At 42.4% G+C, this 21784-nt stretch overlaps 1 protein-coding gene across 3 annotated transcripts in view; it reads right to left on the bottom strand.

Annotated features, from left to right (window-relative positions):
* Positions 1–21784, bottom strand: part of PLCB1 (phospholipase C beta 1) — a 627096-nt gene that overhangs the window by 267129 nt on the left and 338183 nt on the right. The gene's annotated exons all lie outside the window — the stretch shown is intronic.

Genomic DNA, 21784 nt, shown 5'->3' with positions numbered 1-21784 from the left:
ACTCAGCAAGGCCCACCGGGCATGCCTGGGCTAGTTTCTTTTCAGGGATATGGATTATGCTTTTTGAGTATAAAATAAAGGACAGCAGCATCATGCTTTTACTTTTCTCCTCCCTCATCTATGCTGGAAGCAACAAAAATGCTGGGAAGACAAAATCGTGAACTGAGGAGACTGGTCCCAGGCTTAAAGGGACAGCCTGTGTATTAAGGACTATAACCTACCTGCAACATCCAGTGGTGTGAGATAAACTACTTGATCCAAATATTGCTCAGACTAACACGGTTTTAGACTGCATGCTTACCTTTTATTTTCTTTGGTAATTATCTCTGACCTTTTGTGCCTACGACTTATAATCATTTAAAATCTATCAGTAGTTAATAAATCTGTTTTATATTTTATCTAAAACAATGTGTTTTAGTTCAAGTGCTTTGGAAATCTCAGCTAAGATTACAAAGAATAGTATGTGTCCTCTCCGCATCAAGGGAGAGGCAGACTGGGGAATGAACTTACTCTGGTCAGGCCTCTGACCAGGGCAAGATGGGGCAGTTCTGGGGTGCCAGGCTGGAGGCTTGGGAGATTTGTCGGTGCCTTTCTCTGTGTGATTTGAGAGTGGCTCAGGCAGCATTCATGCAATCTACCCGGGTGCCAGGCTCCACATGCAATTGTGCATAACAACTCATTTGCGGCTTGGGGTTTGCGGCTTGTCACTAGCAAAGCATTCTGAGAGACAGCCCAGGCTGCAGAGTTAAGAGAGCCCAGCAGTACCCCAGGTCTAGGTTGTACCCTGGGGATCCTGTCACAAAAACCATCTCCTTTTTCTCTCACACATCTAAGCAGAGAAAAGTTGACTCTTCAAACCTGCTCTGAGATTCCTTCCAGATAATGTAGTCTGTTTAGTGTTTCAGAGCAACACAATTGTCTATCAAAAAACAAGTTTGTATCAAAAAAAAGCCCAGAGCTACTGAACATGTTTTTCCCCCCTTGGATCAAGTGTCAGCAGCAGTGGAGAAAATATTTGACAGTGGCATATTTTATTAGATCAGCTGTCAGATCAATTCTTTTATTCCTTTAAATAAAAGCATTAAAAAAGCAAATTTATAAGGGAATTCTCTGTGTAGAATTCTATGAAACTCACCTACAAAAGTCTGCAGATGTGAAATTCTATACATTTCCATATGAAGTCATTATGAATTCTACCTGAGTTAAGACTGAGTAAAAACTAAGTAGGAACATAAAAATGCAGCCCATAGAATGAGCTAATAGCAAAATTAAAGTACATCAGTGTATTTTCTGTTTCATCCCCCTTCTGTAAACATTAATGGGCAATTTTATAAGAAACATTCATGTAGTAGCATAAGAAAACCTTATGAAATGAGATGTTAATTCAAAGCTTTGTTTAAAAAAGTGATGTGCCTTGTGGCTCAAATATAGAGCAACAAACATGGCAGTATCTAGATGTTGCAAATGTAAACATGTTAACATTCTAGCTAATGGACATGAAGGGCTGTGTTTATGACCTCAGCAGAGCAATTAACAATACTTTGATAATAACAAGAGCAAATAGATACATGATACACTGTAGGGGTTCTGTTTGAGCAAGGAATTTGTCTTGGCCAAATCATGCTGGCCTTACTCACATGAACAGTCCCATGGATTTTAGTGGTGAAAGCCTGAATGAGTAAGTCCCATAAAAGTGATGAGGAACAGCAGATACCCACAGAATGTGCATAGCGGAGAGATCTGGGGCAGGGTATATGTTGGGTGGGCTGCTTTAATGTAACATTCTCTTGGTCAGCTTTACAATGGTGGGGTGATTGCTTCCACCAATACAAGAGTAACCGGATAATGCTGTATCCAACGGGAAAAGAATCAAAAACTCTAACATGTCCTAGTTCTTGCTTCAATCATACTAATTTCTCTCATTGTCTTTAATGCCTGAGACCTGGTCTACCTTTAAAATTAGGTCGATGTAGTGACATCACTCAAGGGGCTGAAAAATCCACACCCCTGACTGATGTAGGTATGCCAACCTAACCCCCAGTGGGAGATGCAGCTATGCTGACAGAAGAATGCTTCCATCAACCTAGTTATCTTCGCTTAGGGAGATGGTGTTCCTACACCCAATGGAAAAACCCCTTCTATTGGTGGAGTCTGCGTCTACACTACAGGGTTATGCTAGCACATATACGGCACCATAGCTGTGTTGGTATAGTTCCCGTAGGGTAGACATGGTATGAGAAAAGAGTGAGGTCTGGTTTACACTACAAAGTTAGGTCAGTTTAATTACCTGGATCGGGACTGTGAAAAATGTCATGCCCTGTGCGACATAATTAAGCCAACGTAACCTGGTGTAGACGCCACTAGGGCTATGGAATAATTCTTCCATCAACCTAGCAATAGCCTTTCAGATATTGTTTTGTCGCTGCAGTAAGTGTCTATACTGCAGCGCTGCCGCTGTAGCATTTCTAGTGTAGACCTACCCGAATACCAAGTGCAGAATAAGGATCCCACTGAGGTACAGGTGTATTAAGTATTTTGACTTTAAGTTTGTCCTTTGACACATGCCCCAACTCCCACTATACATACGCATGCTTAAGGACTGGATTTGGGCATTTGGGCCTGTATTCAGCAAAACATTTAAGTATGTGCTTAATTTAAAGCACACGAGGGGTCCCATTGAAATCAATGTACTGTAGCTTCACAATGACGGACATTCCGAACATTCATTTTGGGTCTGATACTTCTTTAAATTTCTGCCCCTTTAAACCAATCTGGCAGTGTGAAGGGGGAAAGTATGGTAAATTATATTTAAACTCATTTTACTCTGTCAGAGTGGTGTGAAGGGGGCTTATCGTAAATAAGAATCAGGCTTGTTCTGTTTTGATTTTACATAGGTGTAATATATGTCATTTTAACACAAACTTGTAAAATACAAACTGTTATTCAGGCAAACATATCAATTTTTTATAGTTACAAAAATAAAAGGAAACTGGAATTTTGTACTTAGGATTTGAAATTTTCTAAGCATTCCACTGTTTAGCTAAGAAATATTGACTGAGAAATTTGATTATCTTTTGCAATATAACAGAAATGAATAGTGGCTTTGACATTTATAAGACGAGGCAATGATTTGAAAACATCAGCTTTTCACTTTCCAAGCCTTGTTTCTTGCTCAGTTAATATATGAATGTTTGAAGCTTTTCACATATGATTAAATACACACAACAAAGAATTTAATGTGAGAAACAGAAAAGTTTTTGTCTTAACCCACAAGCTTGATTTGAACTAAACAATGACAACAAAAAACAGTTTGTTTCATGCCTGAGACATTTTCCCCAAGAAGTTCTTTTCCAAGTATATTTTTTGGTTTTTATTTTCAGTATGCCTCATACAAACATCAGACCCAAACCTGCCGTCTTTTGGTGCATGAATGGAAGTTTCGTATGTGGAATTAATATAGATTATAGCCCACCTCTTGAAATCAAATTAGCGATGTGCAGACTGTTTAAAGAAGATTAGATATTAGAAAAGAATTGTTCTTCTCTAAGATTTGACATTCTAGCTAGCATAGCCTTGTGCACAGTAAAGGTGTGCTGGAATTACAGACAACAGTATCTTGGAGGAGTCTATAGGGAACACACAGCAGAAGACATTTTCAGAAACAATAAAAAAAACAACCCTTCATTTGCAATCTGTGAGTCTGATCCTGCATCCCTAATTCATTCCTGTTTGTGTCACTGTGTAGCAAGATTTAAAAAAATAGCTTTAATTCTCTGGAGAAATGTCTGCCTAAGGATGCATATTCCATGGATTTAAAGTACACAAACATAGCGCCTGACTTGAATTATGCTGAATTCAACAGCAATCCTTTCACTGAATTCAAAGGGCTTTGGATCAGGCCCACTGTGCATAATGGTCCTTCATTTTCATTTTTTATTTTCTTTCAAATTTCCCAGGAATTTATGGGTGTTTATTAAAAAACATTAAAAAGGATGAAAATTGGTAAAACCTGAAAACGAAGGGCCAGTATCCAGGGGCGTATAGTGGTGCCTGGTATTCACAGGAGGCCACATGCAGGGGTGTGCGATGGGTTGTGAAGGCAACCTTCAGCTCCTTGTGGGCCTACTGCTGAAGCAGGCAGGTGGTCTCAGGACCCATCTCCCTGCCTGTTTCATTCCCCTACTATGCAGGAGAAGCAGATGGGGCATGGCCCAGGCTCAGGGGGACTTTGTCTGGCAGGGAAAGGAGACGGGGACTAATAGCCAGCTCCTTGCCCATCTTGCGTCCCCACTGCACAGGGAACCGGGTGATAGGGGAGTCAGACAGGAAAGGAGCCCCTCTTGACTTCCGGGACCAGGCTCCCTGCTTGTCTCACTCCCCCACAGTGCAGCACCCGCTGCCAACTCCTCTGCACACTCGCTCTGGGCTGTCCCGCAGGCATTCTGCCAGGGGAGCAGCTGGGTCCAGGGAGTTTCAGCGTTTGCAAAATTTGAATAAAAACAAAAAAATTGGTAAAACTCGAATGCTTGCTTTTTCAGAAGGGATTTTTCAGGGACATTTGTTAAAAAATGAAAACAAAAGGTCTTAATAATACAGTAAAGTTTGTGAGCTGTGTGAAAGAGTCCTTTCCCCAGCAGCTCCACAACCTCCCAAATCCCTTCCCTGCTCCCTCTAGTCCATGATAGCTAGGGTTATCTATGGCTATATGTATTATTTATGTATTTGTTGTGTTTTAATTATCAGAGGGGTAGCCGTGTTAGTCTGAATCTTTAAAAAGCAACAGAGGGTCCTGTGGCAACTTTTGAGGTTCTTACCCACGAAAGCTTATGCTCCCAATACTTCTGTTAGTCTTAAAGGTGCCACAGGCCCCTCTGTTGTGTTTTAATTGACATATACATGCCCAGAGAAATCATAAGGGGAGCATGGCAAGAACTGGATGGTTGTCGAGCCGTTTGGGAAATGAAAGCTGATATCAGTGCAGAAAATACAAACTGACTTTCTATACAGCGAAAGCAAAATGACACCAGAAGCAAAAAGCTGAGTTGGTCTGGAGAAATGGCTCTTGACGCAGCTGTCTGGCAGGCCAACTTCCAGTATGTATGATGCTCAATGTTAGCATACTCTTGATGTGCTAAGTATTAAAGAATACTAAGTATTCTCAATAGTGTAGGCTAAAGAAGAAACATTCTAACACTTGTAGTTGCCAACCTTACAGACTATGGGGTATCATCCGAAGACCACGGAAGACAATGGATACTCCCATTAACTTCCTTGGGTTTGGATCAGGCTCTACATCACTACTTAAGACTAGAAGACTGGACTAGGCTTGGTGGAGAGATTAAATAAATTTAAATGGAAAGAAATACAATGAAATCAATACAGTGCCCAATTCAAAGCAGTTCAACGTTTTTAAAAATGATCTGAGCATAGAAACTAGTGGACACCCAACCACCTCACAAAGCCAACAAGCAATTTGATCTGAAAAATCTAATATGGGAATAGCAGGTGAATGGCATAGGTCAAGGAGATTCATGGCAGAACTTAATGGGAAAGCCTAAAAAACTTGCAGAACTCCTACCTCTATTCTGTCAGACTCCACACAAGTGCTACCCAGCAGATCAGTTTCTCACATTCATGAGCCCCCACATTCAGCCAGAATTGTCACACTGAATAAAATGACAAGTAACACATGGTTATTGATATATGTACTGAGTACTCAGTACATAAATCAGTAACCTTGTGCGCCCTGTCTTTTTAAAACACTTGGTTCATCAATCCTCTGCTGAATAAAAGACTCAAATGTCCTAATGCCATGATTTTACTTTAAATGCTGCATGTGCCATTTTCAAATGCTCATGAAAACAGATCACAGAGGTTATGAGTTAGCTTACTTGAAGCGCAATAGTCATTCTCTGCATACTCAGGGTACTTTTCTCACACAGCTTAAGCTTTTCTTTTATCATCTTTGACCAGCATGCATGCCTCAAGTAGGGTGTCACGCAATTGGACTGAAATTTTGGCCAGTGGCTGTAACACTCGATTAATTTTCAGGCACGTCCGCATTTATCTGCAAAGTGGAACAGCGCGTGATTATACATTCTACAGAGTAGCTGCCATTTAAAAGTCAATATTTGCCATATAGTTATTTTCTATGCTACATATGGGGGAAATGGTGGTATTTCAGATACCATTGTGGTAAATGTTCGCAAACAATGACTTTTTAATGTGACAGCTGTTTTTTTTCCCTCAGTGAACTTCCATACTTCGAAAGATTCTAGCTTGTCAGTAAGCTCAGTGTTGTACATTTTTTTAAACAATATTTGAGTTCATTTGAGCCACAGTTTCCCATATTTTTCTTACAGCATTGTTTCAGCATGGTGTAGCTCACACTTATTTCCCTCTTCTGTGAACTCGAACAGCTGACAACCTTGGCTTTGTTTGGATGAAGGAAACATTAAACATAAAATATCGTAACACACTCCATTAGATTGATCCCTTATGCTGTCAGACTATAATGTTTGTCTTCTATCTGCAGTGAACAACCGTATACTTATTCTTGTTTAAAATAATTTAATATTGTTTTGATTCCAAAGATGGAATCAGATGAAGAGACGAGCTCAACTAGATAAGTGAACGCTGGCTAACTTTGAACCAGAGGACGTTCAGTAGCTCTGGGCTTCCCAGTCACTATCTGTTGGATTTCTAGAGGTAAAGAAGGAGAGTGTGAATTTTAAAAGGATGTAATTAAATTATAAACTTCTTGGAATGCACTTTCATTTATTTCTTCACCTGCCCATAGCCTCCTATTAATGCTAGTTATTTTAGTTCTGTATTCACAGTATTGCCAATCCCATGCATTCAAAAATTGTGAGACAGGCCCCCAAAATCATGAGATTGGTTTGAAAATCATAAGATTTTAAAAAATAATAGTAGTAATAGTAATAATAATAATAGTGTCAGGTTCACTTATTTGGCCTTCTGGTTTCTGAGCTTGTAAGGGTTCATGTTTTCAAGCTTTTCTCCACAACCACAGGTTTAAGAAACTTACTATTTTTAAAATGAAAGCTGAGATTCTCATGTATTCCTATGGATCCAGGAGCTTGGACTTTCAGAAAAGAACCCAATATCTCATGACTAACGATAAAATTACAGTAGTTGGCAACACACATCAGAGGACCTAATTTGCAGACCACAAATAAGCCTATGCTTTGCACATGCACAACTGCACCTCCACGTTGTCGATACCGCAAGCCTGAGGACAAATGAGAAACCTACATGTCTATTTAGATCACCTCTGTGTTTCATGTGCACATCCACAAACCCAAGATTTGTTTGAGCGACGCCTCATCATAAATTAGTCACAAATTATTGGTCATATTTACTCTCTGATTTCCTTTTTCTCTCATTTGCCTTCTATGCTCCTTTGATATCTTTTTGACAAGAACAGATCATATAAATACAAATGCAAACAGAGCATACAAACATTTTGCAACTCACTAATTAGCGGCCATTTAAAAAATATAGATAAAGAGGGATGTTTAGGGTTTTTATTTATTTTATGCCTTTTTTTGTTGTGGGAACTTTGTTAATATGGCACTGGTATTATTCTCTGACAAAGGCTACTGAAAGATGGCCATGGTTACAATTAAGGATAAGTTTATGTCACGGATTCCATGACTTTCAGGGACCTTGTGACATTTCCTGCTTCAGTCCCGGAGCAGCCAGCAGCCGTGGGGGCCCCGGAGTGCCGAGCTGCCAGGACTGCAGTGGGTCCCTAGCGCAGCAGGACTCGGGTTCTCATCCTCTCTCCCCCCCCACCCTGGCTTCAGTTGTCCCCCATCACCTCCTCTTCCCATTATTTTTAGTATAAGTCACAGGCAGGGTCACAGGATTCTGTGAATTTTTGTTTATTGCCCACAACTTGTCCATGACTTTTACTAAACATAACTGTGACAAAATCTTAACTTGAGTTATAATGTATTTATCTAAAGGGATGCAAACATACAACAGATCTCTCCAATACAATCAATACCATTAAAATTAAATAACTTGATTCTTGAACAGACAAGACTTTTTTCCAGCACAGGCACAAAACCTATTGGTTTAGTTATGGTTACCATATTTCCATAATCAAAAAAGAGGATACTGGGGTGTGTGTGTGTGAGCCCCGCTCTAGCCCCGCCCCCGCCCCATCCACTCCCTCCCACTTCCCATCCCCTGACTGCCCCCCTCAGAACCCTCGATCCCCCCCCGCTTCTTGTCCCGACTGCCCCCTCCTGAGAACCCCCCACCCTAACTGCCCCCCTAGGACCCTACCTGTCCCCTGACTGCCCCAACCCTTATCCACACCCCCACCCCATATCCACACCCCCACCCCCAGACAGACCCCCGGGACTCCCACGCCCAATTCAACTGCTCCCCGCCCCCGGCAAGACCCCCAGAACTCCCGACCCATCCAACCCCCTCTGCTCCCTGCCTGCCTCGACCCCTCTTCACACCCCTGCCCCCCTGACAGGTCCCCCAGAACCCCCGACCCATCTAACCCCCCCTGCTCCCTGTCCCTGACTCTCCTAACCCCTCTCCACACCCCTGCCCCCTGACAGGACCCCCAGAACTCCCGATCCATCCAACCCTCCCCCTGCTCCCTGACAGCCCCCCCAGGACACCACTTACCATGCCCATGCCGGTCAGATGCTGGCTCCACGTGGAGGCAAAACGCTGCCGGGCTGCCCTCTGCAGAGTGCTGAGGCAGGGGGAGGGGGGAGCAGGGGAGGGGCTCTGGGTGCTGGAGGCCAATGGGAGCGGCTCAATCAGGCCCAGCCACCCAATCAGCCACGCTGCACTCTGCATGGAAGGGAGGGAGGGAGAAAAATCCCGGACTTTTTAACCTTATTACCAAATCCTCGCGGACGGCTATTTAAAGATGAAAAAGCCGGACATGTCTGGAGAAATACAGACGGATGGTAACCCTAGTTTAGTAAACATGTGTTTCTAAAAATATCTGGTCTTCCATCACATGAGAAAAGCTGCATCTCTTTTGCCCCCTTGCCAACTAGTTCTACCAAATCTTTACCCCACTGTAAATTCATGTCTCTAGCAATGAATGTCTCCGTGTAGAAAAAGGATTTACTTCTAATCAGCATCTGCCAGAGACCATGCTACTACTGTACAGATATGATACTTTGTTGCACAGGTAAAAGTTGACTTTGAATTTTTTTTCTCTCAACACTTATTTGCTCTAATTAAGTCTTGCACTTCATTTATCTAGCATCTGTAATACAGAAGGCTCCAGTGAGCAATGTGAGAATGCATATCTCCAATGAAATACAGTTCATGTCATCATCTTCCTATTTCTTGAGATCATACTGTAAAAATGTATCTAAACTACTGCACAGTAAAAAGGTTTTCCTCAGAGGCTGCATATTGTCTCCATTCCTCTTGGGAGCACAACTGTATTTATTTATTTATTTATTTATATACAGAAGAATTTATCATCTCCTTGATAGACACACGTAACCCATACTTATGCAAACGGAAGGTATACATGCACATCTGGCAAAGACTATTATAAATAATTTAGGAAAGGCTTTAACATTCTTTCTGAACATGCTATGTTGTCAGTGTAGCCAACAAGGTCAATAGCAAAATCTCTGAGATTGAATGCAAGCTTTTAACATCTCATTTCTTTACATGATTGGAAATGTGCCAACCACCCACAAACTCGTACAGATCTGATTGCAATTTCTGGTCTCGAATACAACTAGTACTTCCTTTTTGTCCTCCCCCCCCTTCTGAGTATTCTAAATGATCAACTTTGTGCCAAAATTACAATGACTCTTATGTCCATTTAATCAAAAATGTATTCTTGTCCTCTCCAACTGCCTACTCAGAAGGCTGCCGTCTTACCCTCATCAGCTAAAGGGTTACAAAGTAGTGTCTTAAGGATTCTTCTTGCTGGAGCAGACCATGTTAATTCAAATGCAGATGCGAGGATGGTTACAACTCCTCAAGCAGTTACTCAGTATGCTGATGGTCCCCTTTTCTGATTTTCCCAGACATAGAAGAGTGAGCCAGCATGTTAAGTAACGGAGACTGGCAGAATGCTCCTGCCGCATTGGTATCGGCTTCCTCCGCGTGATTTCCCTTTGACCCACATGGAGTCAGCTTGGACTTTATGAGGATATTTCTTTGCTATTTCCATACCACACAGACAGTTGAAAATCTGGTCTGATGCTAAAATAAGATTTAAGTAACATTTTATATTCTATTGTCACACTCTTTAGGCAGAGGAAAAAAGACACACACTACAACAGACATGATCCTAATCTGGTGCAAACAGACATAGTTCCATTGAAGTCAGAGCTACACCACCAGTGGATTTGACCCTATCCTGTATTCCTTAGTCTGCAAGTGCAATTTTCTTTGGCTGCAGCTATAGTTCTGTGCAGGGAGTCTAGTGAAAGTTCTCCAAACAAAACATGGCTTCTAGAACTCTAGAGGATTCTTTGTTGTTGTTGGGTTTTGTTGTTCCTTTTTTGGGGGTGGGGTTTAAACTAGGGCCTGATCCAAAGCCCATTTAACTCAATGCAAAAGCTCTCACTGACTTCAAGAGTCTTTGGATCACGCCCAAATTTCCTACAAGCGGTAGCCATCTGTAACGTTCTTTGATATCAGCAGCAGGACTCCGCATTGTTTCGTGCTTGTAAAGATACATCTCTATGGTTCTTGGCGTCACAAAAATTACAGCCACGACACTCAGAGTGGGGAATAATAAATAACACTTCCACAACACTTCCACAACCCATGCTCAACAGCAGAGATGACCTGTGCCTGCCTATGAGGGGGAGGGGGCAGAGTGAGGGCAGCCGGCTTCAGCAGTGTTACTGAGCATGCTCAGCCTGTGTGAGTATGCTCAGTACAAGCCAAGCAGCAAATTTGGGGGGGGGGACACAACACGTTACCCTGTATGCCTCCCCATGTGTCGCCCCTCTGTTGAACAGAACTGGAGAGGGAAAAATAACGAAGCTGAGAGACAATCTGACCAAACTGGTAGGGCTCAAGAGCCTTGCAACCACTATGCCCTTTTAGCCGGCTGGCAAAGCTTTATCACTGTCAAGGAGTGTTTGGCCAGGCCATTTTGGCTGTGCCAATGCTGTTCTCATTCCAGAAGCATCCTGGAAACTCAACGCAAATTTCTACACCACAAGCAGCTACAATACTCCGGTCTCCAAGGGGGCTTAATGCAGAAAAAGAAAATACAGGAAGTAAACAGAGAAAAACCATGACTAGTTCTAAGGAAGTGGGAGAAAGAACAGTATCATCCATTATGGGGTTTAAGAAAAGGTTGGTTTGTCACTCCTCCAAATTTACGCAACACAATCCATTTAGTTTGAGTGCCAGAGTGCACTTTATAACACAGACAAATGAATCCGGAAAAGATTAACAATATAAAACAGTGGTGGATAAGGGCTCTAAATAAAGCATTAAAATAATATTACCAAAGCATGCTTAGTTCACTATTTTTTTCCATTTTATTTAATTCTTTAAAGAATACTTGTATGCTACTATATTTACTTTTTGGAATATTGGGCGGATCTCTCCAAGGGACATCCTTCACACAGGATTTTTTTCATTCAAACGGCAAGAGCAACCTCGCTCAACAAATTCCTGGAATTTCGTTGAAGATTCTCCAAAAACGTCTGACTAGATCAATATTTTTTCTATCTTTTCTCCAACAGCGTTCATAGCTTTTAAGGCCAAAAGGGACCATTAAATCATCTAGTCTGACCTCATGTATAACAGGCTCAAATAGACAGCAATTAACACAATTTAACACTATTCAAGAGTCACTATTTTCTCCCCAATATATTGTACAATCAATAGCATAATAAATATTGATATCTCACTCTTAAATAGGACCTGGGTGTACCAACTTGGTCCGGTGATTGTGTTTGGGCAAAACATTGCATCTATCTTCCCAGATGCTCTTATGGTCCAATCTTTCTAGACTCTAACAGGCTATCTTATAATCCAGTGCTTGTTAAACAGCATACATATAAATGAAGCCACATGTATATAAATGACTATAGCCTTACTGGATTCTTATTTCAGTCTATGTACACCTCTACCCCGATATAAAACGAATTCTGATATAACGCGGTAAAGCAGTGCTCCGGGGGGGGGGGGGGGGGGGGCTGTGCACTCCGGTGGATCAAAGCAAGTTAGCAAGTTCAATATAACACAGTTTCACCTATAACGCGGTAAGATTTGTTGGCTCCCGAGGACAGCGTTATATCAAGGTAGAGGTGTATTTAACCATAGGTAAAATATTGGACCCTTGTTGGAACATCATCTAACCAAGCACAAGGCAAAAATTAAGGTAAAAGGAAGAGGGAAATCTCATATGTCATAAATTGCTCTGATGCCCTTTTCCCTAAATCTACCCAATGGAATTTATTGTAAATCTGTTTAATCTGGTACTGATATTGGTATTTCTCCCTGATATTAAATACATTAATTCTGCCTGTTCAATCATGCTGATTTCACAGTTTGTATAAGCAAAGTGCTGTAGTATTTTGCCAATAAGTTAATAGACCTGCTGCAGTTTTGTAGGTCTTCAAGAGTGAATTTTACATGTCTGATTCCGAAAGATTTTGCATGTTTTATTATAGTCGAATCAGAAAGTTGGATAATTAGGACCTTATCCAAACCCTACTCAAATCCAACCATTTTCTTTACCAATTCCCACCTTAAAGTTACTTGTTTTCTGGACAAACCTCCGAGAAATTGTTTTGCTGCTAGGTGTGACCATTTTGTTTCATGTTACTACACTAGTGGCTCAATTTTCCTTTCTCTCCGAGTCTCGCTAGAAAGAGTAAGAGGAGGGACCAAAAAGAGTTGATCACAGTTCCCTGATTCAACACATCTGACATTTGTGGAGAATCAGGCATAGCAAAGCTCCACTCCACCATGACTCCTTCTTCTCCCTCCCTCCCATGCCATGACTTCCCCTTACCTGGGGGAAGGGTGAACAGCTGGCACAGAAGGTGGTGAAGATACTGGTGGAAATCTTGCAGAAGTGGCAAGTTGCCCTGCACAGGAGAAATTCTCCATTGGCCATCTTAAACTGCTTTAAAACCACTTAGCAGACCATTTATTAAATATAAAGAGGTTGATATTAAATGATTAGTGTGATGTTACACTCCATATTCTTCATGGAAATATTGTTATGATATGAATATGGCATAACTACGATATGTTTCATGCAAGATGGGTCATGTGAGATATCACTGGAAAGGCTATGATTTACTGAATGTGTTTATCCAATTTGTATGCATGTATCATTTCTGTATCTAAAGTTAGGAATATTGGCTATGTAACAATTACAAGTGTGTGTGTACTTGGGAAACACCCACCAGACAACAGGCCATCAGCCTTGATGGGCAATTAGGAAGAAACAATAAGTCTGCGAAGATATTAATCGCTCTCCTTCCTGAGAAGGTCCTGGGATGTTGCTTTGACACCAAAAGGTGGTCCTATCACCTGGTACTAAACGCCATCTTGGACTTCTAGTGATTTTCCACTAAAAGAAGGGGGAGGTCAAGATTGGGAAACAAAAGGTTCCCGCCTTATGTAAATTCTATTTAAGGCTGGGGAGTAAGTTGATCTTGGTTCACTCTTCCCTGAATCCCTACCCAGGATGACAGCTGGAAAGAGCTGAGAAACAAAGACACAGGAGGGAGAGTTGATGAGCCCAGACTGGAAAAGAGATCTGGTCTGTGAATATGATGTCTTAAGATTTAAGGTGCAAGCAGGGTAGCTAACCTTCAAGAACTTCTGCATCATGCACAAAAGCAACATTTAGGGTGAGAAATTATTTCTTGAAACCAGTCTTTTTAAGATCTTAAGCTTAGTATGTGTGTTTTGTTTTATTTGCTTAGTAATCTGCTTTGTTCTCTTTGTTATCCCTTATAATCACTTAAAATCTGCCTTTTGTAGTTAATAAACTTGTTTTTGTTTATCATAAAACCCAGTTTGTGCAATTTATAACTGGGGGGGCAAGAAGTTGTGCATATCTCTTTCCACATTGAGGGAGAGGGCGAATTTTTATGAGCTTGCGCTGTGCAGATCGTTCTATACAGTGCAAGACAATATTACTTTGGGTTTATTTCCCAAAGGAGGTGTGCACGGGAGTGCTGGGTGAATCGCCGAGCTGAACCCTCTCACACAGAGCTGACTTCAGTCTGTGTCTGCAGCCGAGTGTGGTCATACCTGTGTGTGTGTGCTAGCGAAGGCTTGAAGGCTTGGCACAGCATAAACAGGGTGAGGAAGCCCAGGCTGGTGGAACGGGTGGTCTAACTCGACACAATTAGCTCCTAATTTCATCTTGTAATGATAACTTGTGGGTTGGTAGCAAGGCTTGGACCCAGGACCACGGAAACTAAAAAGAGGAATCACCACTACTTGATCTAAAGAATTAGCCCAGAGGCTGCAGCAGACTGATAAACTGCTATGGGAGCTAAAGGCTGAAAAAGACCAATGCACTGGTATCAAGGTAGACTGTGATCTCATTGAGGGGTCTGCAAATTTTAGCACTATTATAAAAGGTACAGTTGTTTCTAACATGAAAAAGACATAGACAAGATGCTAATTATGAAACCGGTTCTTCAATTCCCAATGAAATTCCCAGATGTACAGATTCCAAGGCCAGAAGAGACCATTGTGATCACCATCTAGCCTGACCTCCTGGAGAAACACAGGCAACAAGATTCCATAAATTAATTCTTGCTTCAAGTCCAACAGATGTGATTGAACTAGAGCACATCTTCTAGAAAAAACATACCACCTTAATTTAAACATGTCCTGTGCTGGAAATGTTACTGCCAGAACAGGGACACGAACTCTGGATTCACAGATTAAATGTCTCATGATGCGTCACCTCAGCAATTGTGGCAAGTTGACTGTGCCTTCATCTCTCCCTGACTTCAATGGAAGTCAAGATTGCTCTCCGCCTCAGAGGTTCAGCCTCAAAGTTATTAAAACACAGACACAAAATCTTCAAGGTCAAGAAATAAGCATCTAGTGATTTCTAAAGGTTTGTTTTCCCTCAACAGGACAGCATCCAAGAGAGAGCCATGCCCACAAATCAACAGTGTCCATTAAATAATAAGATAACAAAAAAATATATTAAAAGCATGCTGCTCTGACACAAAGCCTACAAAAGGCAATAAAACCATCCATTGGCCACAAATCAGACTCTTTGTACGTCCTGGGAACCAGTGAGAGTATGGCAGGACTTGCTACATGCCTGCCAACTTGCAGCTAGTGCTTTTTCCACAACAGTCCTGCCGAAGCATGGGAAGGGGCATGCCCTCTGCGCTCCTAGCTCTGTTGGCAGTGCTAGCAACACTCCAGGAGCTGCCAAGCTCCAATTATGTCTTCCCCCTGCATAGCACTGGGGGGTGGTGGTGGGGAGAGTTTAGCCATTTAAAGGAATTGGGATTGTCATCTTTTTTTTTTCCTTTTTAATGTGAGGCTATGGTACACTAAGAACCTTTTTACAAAAAACCCAAAGGCTTCCCAACATAGAATCCTTTCTGAGTTGCTTGACTGTGCAGATTAGAGCCTTGCATCTTTTAGTTGAAAGTAAGCAGCCGGATTCTCACCAGGCTTTAATCATGGGGTGGCTAAAGGAAATCGCTTCAAAGCAAGGCAGCATTTGTTCCCATAAATACATACGCTTCGTTTTTCAATGCACATTTTATTCGGCACCTGAGTTGTACATGCAATGGGCCAGATCCACTGCCTGGGTTCTGCAGTCCAAAAGAGTAGGGGGGCTGCCATGCAATCTCCCTCCCCCCCTTTTTCCCGCAATCTACCAGGATCCTGAAGCAACAGCATAGCCTGGCCATCTGGAAGGTGCACTACATCAGCACTTTTCCCAGAGCGATTCGGCTGGCAGGGTTCTCACTAAGTGTAAAGCTCATCTCCCCAGGCGGAGGGGAACAGTGGGCTGTCTCCTTCCCTCCCAATGAACGAATCCCAATGCAGGTGCTGCTACCCCCATAGGTACAAATTGCTCCTACCAGCACTCAAGGGGATGATTCAAGACTAGTAAGCGCAAAGAGGACAGGTTTGTATGGTCGAAATGGAAACAGATGAGGAAAACTTTAATGTGCTTGCTTTCTGCAAGCAAAAAGAGGCCTCTCTCAGAACACTTTGCCTATGGGCGATGAACTATAATAGCATCTTCTGGTATTTTGTGGCTTGAATGGCTGATATTAATTCACAGAGATCCAATATAGCAAGCCTGGTTCTGCAAGTGCTCCTCCACATGCAGAACCGCTCCCTCCCATGGGATTTCTTCATGCAAATCATTTGTAAGATGAGGAGCCAGCACTTAGGATCTTTTAAAAGAAAACTGCGCAAGCTTTCCGCTGAGAGACGCTTTTATTGCTGCATGTTTAAAAATGTATTTGCTGTGGAAAATGGACAGCTCTACAAACCTTCAAATTCCTCTTAAAACGGAGAGGATACTTTCATTAGGGACAGAAGATCTGAAACCTTAACTGATCACCGATTCCCTTTAAAGTATAAATTTACTTCAATGCTGTAACTTTGGCTTATTGCTTCTAGAAAGCTGCATTTAAATTAAACCAACACCAACTTTTAAGTGAGTTCAAATATATGTTTCAAAACACTACACTCTGTAAGAGACCTTGAAGCAGAAGTACACAAAACAATACAATGAATAGGTGTAATTAAAACAAAATAGGGATACTTTCTTGGTATACAGCAAGATTTAAAATAATGTTAGTGATCTGATTTATCTAAGGAACATGCTTTTCTAAAAGCCTTTCTGCTCCCTACCAGACCTTAAGTCTAAACCAGGGGTAGGCAACCTATGGCACGCGTGCCAAAGGCAGCACACGAGCTGATTTTCAGTGACACTCACACTGCCCGGGTCCTGGCCTCTGTGGGGGGGGAGGGGGTCTAGGGGGCTCTGCATTTTAATTTAATTTTAAATGAAGCTTCTTAAACATTTTAAAAACCTTATTTACTTTACGTACAACAATAGTTTAGTTCTATATTATAGACTTATAGAAAGAGACCTTCTAAAAACGTTAAAATGTATGACTGGCACGCGTTAAACATGTATGACTGGCATAAATCAGAGTGATAAATGAAGACCCGGCACACCACTTCTGAAAGGTTGCCGACCCCTGGTCTAAACAGATTATATATTCAAACAGAGAAAAAGCAGCATGCATATCGCCAAGTTTGTTATGTATAAGGTATGACTGACATGGCTCTCTATACACCCAAGCTGTGCCTCCCTATCCACACACCAATTTTAGCAGTGTATCCAGCTGCCTTTTCTCACCGCATGCAAAGGCTCCAGCAGCGTGGAAAGGCTCTGGAAGGGGAATATTCCCACTGCCTCCCTGCAACAGAGCCTCTCCTCGTTGCAGTGAAAGGCTCTGGCAGTGGAGAGCTTCTGACGCCTTTCTCTGCAGAGTCTGCTGCTCCCCACTGCCAGAGTCTGACACGTATAGCTACATACCTCAGCGTGGATGTGGCTTGCTTTTCACTATAGAATGTAGCTATAAGTATACAATATGCTGCCCACACTGGTATGTAATGTAGACATAACCTGAGAGGGCAGATAAACCAGTAAACACTTAGGGTATGTCTACTCTACCCACCGGATCGGCGGGCAGCGATCAATCCAGCGGGGATCAATTTATCACGTCTAGTCTAGACGCGATAAATCAACCCCCGAGCCCTCTCCCGTCGACTCCTGTTCTCCAGTGCTGTGAGAGGTGCAGGCAGAGTCGTCGGGGGAGTGGCAGCAGTTGACTCACCGCCGGTGAAGACCCCACGGTAAGTCAATCTAAGTACGTCGACTTCAGCTACATTATTCACGTAGCTGAAGTTGTATAACTTAGATCGATTCCCACCCCAGTGTTGACCAGGGCTTACTCTAGGTGGAAGAATAAATAATCAAACAGAGCTATAGTAAAGGGACATTGTCCAAAAAGGTCAATTCCAAGGGAAGCGGTTTAAAAACAGAACCCAATAACTATTACCTTGCAGAGTTTTCCACCCAGACACTGCAATACTGTGCCAGTGAATGAGTCCCTGAAAGTGAAACTGACTAGAAACCAGTGTTGCCAATCTTAAGCATGCAAAAATTCATGAGATTGGCTTAAAAATCAATGTTTTAAAATGTTATATTTGGGGTTCTTTTTGTTTACCTTCTGGATTTTGAATTAGGATCCATATTTTAAAACTTTTAGCTGCAATCATGATGGCTACAAACTTAGATCCAACATAATCACCTGACTCCAGCAGCTGGAGCTTTAAGAAGAACACCAAATGTTGTGAGACTCTCAATAAAATCAGGAGAGTTGCCAACACTGAGAAATCGACTACTGTATTTTTGTCTAAATTAAGAGAAATCTCAAAGCTATAAACAACAAAATATAAATAGGACCAAACAAACATGTCTAATTGTGTTGCTGCTGGGCCCGTCTAAATACAGACCCTTGTACACACAGTAAAGAGTAGAGGGGAAATACCAAAACCATCCACAGCACCCTATAAAATATTTTTAACAGATTTATTTAAAAAAAAACAAAATCTATCTCAGGAGCGGCGCCAGGGTTTTTGGAGGTTCCTAGGCAGGTTCCTTCCGCGCTCCCGGTCTTTGGGGCACTTCGGCGGCGGGTCCCGGAGCAAGTGAAGGACCCGCCGCAGAATTGCCGCCGAAGACCTGGAGCGCGGAAGGACACCCCCACCGCTGAATTGCCGCCAAGGGTGGCAAAATGCCCCCCCCCCCCCAAATCCTGGTGCCCTAGGCGACCACCTAGGTCGCCTAAATGGAAGCGCCGGCCCTGGGTATACTTTGTCAGTCAACTGAATTATGTGAAATTAGTTCATTTCAAAGTTGATACTGTCTTTTTAGTTAGAAAACACATCAATACTCAGCAGAAATATAATTGTTACATTTGAAGCATAAGATATTCCTAAATATACCTAAATTTCCATCATGCAGTTAGTAGCTGACAAAGATGAATAACCTGTGAACCTTTTTGGCTATATAGAAATGTACAGCACATAAATTCTCTTAAACCATAATAAAAGCAGATTATCAACGAGCACTTCAGTGATGAAGGAAAATTAACAACAACATAGTCACAGCTTTCCAAAGCTCTGTTGATTCTCTCCGCTAAGCCCCACATATCATCCAACCAAAGGAAAAAATAGCTTGCTATAATGCAACCCAGGGCTTTTGGGTTGGCAATAAAATCAAAAAAGCCCCAAGTCTTTGCTATGTGGAGCTTTCAAAGGTCATACTCTGGAGATTTCCCTTTATTTCCTATTTCCTCTACATGATTTTTCTTCAACTCTCTGAGGATGATTATGCAGCAAATTCACTCTAAACTGGGATGGGTGCAGGGCCACAAATTCCAGGCACTATTCTAAAATTTGCTTCTTTAGCCCTGAGCAATTTTCTTCTTTTGATCAGATGTAATGATTATTTGGATAGGAACAACGGCATGAGAAGAAACCTGCAGTTTTCTGAGAAGTTTTCAGTATTGAATTTCTCATTGGAAAAAAAAAAGAGCTCAATTTAGGGCTTACAACGGCAGAGGATTCAGCCTTACAATAACTAAGCATTAAGCAATAATCTCCTACCAAGAGCTGAGACTAGGAACAGTAGTTCCAAAAAAAGGGGATTTCACCCTAGAAAAATGTCAGTGAATTGACAAAACCAATCAGGATCCATCACTTGTTGCAGTTTTCCCTGCCACCTCTTAGAATATCAGGGTTGGAAGGGACATCAGGAGATCATGTAGTCCAACCCCCCTGCTCAAAGCAGAACCAATCCCCAGACAGATTTTTTTTACCCCAGTTCCCTAAATGGCCCCCTCAAGGATTGAACTCATAACCCTGGGTTTAGGAGGCCAATGCTCAAACCACTGAGCTATCCTGAGCTATAAATGTACCAAAGGGTTATTGGGCTTACATATTGGTCAATATAGAAAGGCAGATGGGAGCCATGGCAGCAGACAGATTTGCAAGAACGGACAGAGCTGGGCAATATTTTTCAGGCAAACCGTTTACTCGCCGAAAAAATGCTCGTTCGAATCCACCAAAACTATCTGCAAATTTGGGTCGAGTTTGCCAACAGTTTTGACCCACCTGAAAAAGTTGAAACGTTTCAGCAATGTGGGGAACAAAATGTTTACTTACAACCCAAAACATTGCATTTCGAGTTTCAGGCGGTTCGACAAAAGCAAAGGAACAGAGGACTAGATTCACCAACCAGCTGGAGGAAGTGGTAGTGCTGCCCTTTTAAGTGTAAGCTGTGTGATTAGAGCATTCACCTGGTGTGTGAGAGATGCAAGGTAAAGCCCCCCCGCTACCTGATGTGGAGAAGGGATTTGAACTTGTGTATCCCACATTACAGGAAAGCAACCCAGCCAGTGGGTTATGGGATATTCCGGTATGTGGCTTTCTCAGGATCTCCCATGGAAGTTGTTTCACTTTGTATAAATAATTAAAGAGTCACTAAAGCAACGATCTGAACTTGGATCTCCCACAGCTTACTTGAGTTCCCTGACCATCAGGCTATAGATTCATAGACTTTAAGGTCAAAAGGGACCATCGTGATCATCTAGTCTGACCTCCTGCAGATTGCAGGCCACAGAACCTCACCTGCCCACTCCTGTAATAGACCCCTAACCTCTGACTGTGTTACTAAAGTCCTCAAATCATGATCTGAAGACTTCAAGTTACAGAGAATCCACCCTTTACACTAGTTTAAACCTGTGAGTTACCAGTGCCCCATGATGCAGAGGAAGGTACAAAAAAAAAAAAACCCAGGGTCTCTGCCAATCTGACCTGGGGGAAAATTCCTTCCCAACCCCAAATATGGTGATCAGTTAGACCCTGAACATGTGGCCAAGACCCACCAGGCAGATACCTGCGAAAGAATTCTCTGTAGTAACTCAGAGCCCTCCCCATCTAGTTCCCATCTCTGGCCATTGGGGGATTTTTGCTACTGGCAGTCGCCGATGGGCCACCTGCCACTGTAGGTAGTTACATCAGATAGTCCCCTCCATAAACTTATCAAGCTCAGTCTTGAAGCCAGTGAGGTTTTTTGCCCCTCACGGCTCCCCTTGGAAGGCAGCTCAAGAACTTCACTCCTCTGATGGTTCGAAACCTTTGCCTAATTCCAAGCCTAAACTTGCTGATGGCCAGTGTATATCCATTTGCTCCTGTGTCCATATTGGTGCTTAACTTAAATAACTCCTCTCCCTTTCTGGTATTTATCCCTCTGATGTGTTTATAGAGAGCAATCCTATCTCCCCGAAGCCTTCATTTGGTTATGTCCTCGTGTCCTGCACACTTACACTCCACTATCTCTTCTCCCTGCTCCCTTACTCTGTGCTGTTTTCCCCATTGAGACCTCCAGCCTGCCTGGAGGTGGTAGGGACAGGACAGAGACTGTTGTCACTGCTATTTTTGTAGCCTCTGGGCTAGAGGAGATTTCATTTTTCCTGCTGACTGCTGCTGAACATTCTCACTGCACGGGTTCTCCTCCCTCACGGTTACTCCTGGCTTCCTGCTCAGTGCAGCCGATTGAGAGATCACAAAAGGAGAAGCCAGAAAGAAAGACGTGCCTTTGTGACGGGCTCCATGCTGGCCAACAGCAGGGAAGGAGCCAGGCACGTCTAGAGCTGAAAGCAGGAGTCTCTGCAGTTTGAACTAGAAA

This window comes from Malaclemys terrapin, chromosome 3 (genome assembly GCF_027887155.1).
Source record: "Malaclemys terrapin pileata isolate rMalTer1 chromosome 3, rMalTer1.hap1, whole genome shotgun sequence".
Lineage (NCBI taxonomy): Eukaryota > Metazoa > Chordata > Testudines > Emydidae > Malaclemys > Malaclemys terrapin.
Note: the sequence above shows the minus strand (reverse complement) of the source record. Positions and strands in the feature narration are given on the sequence as shown.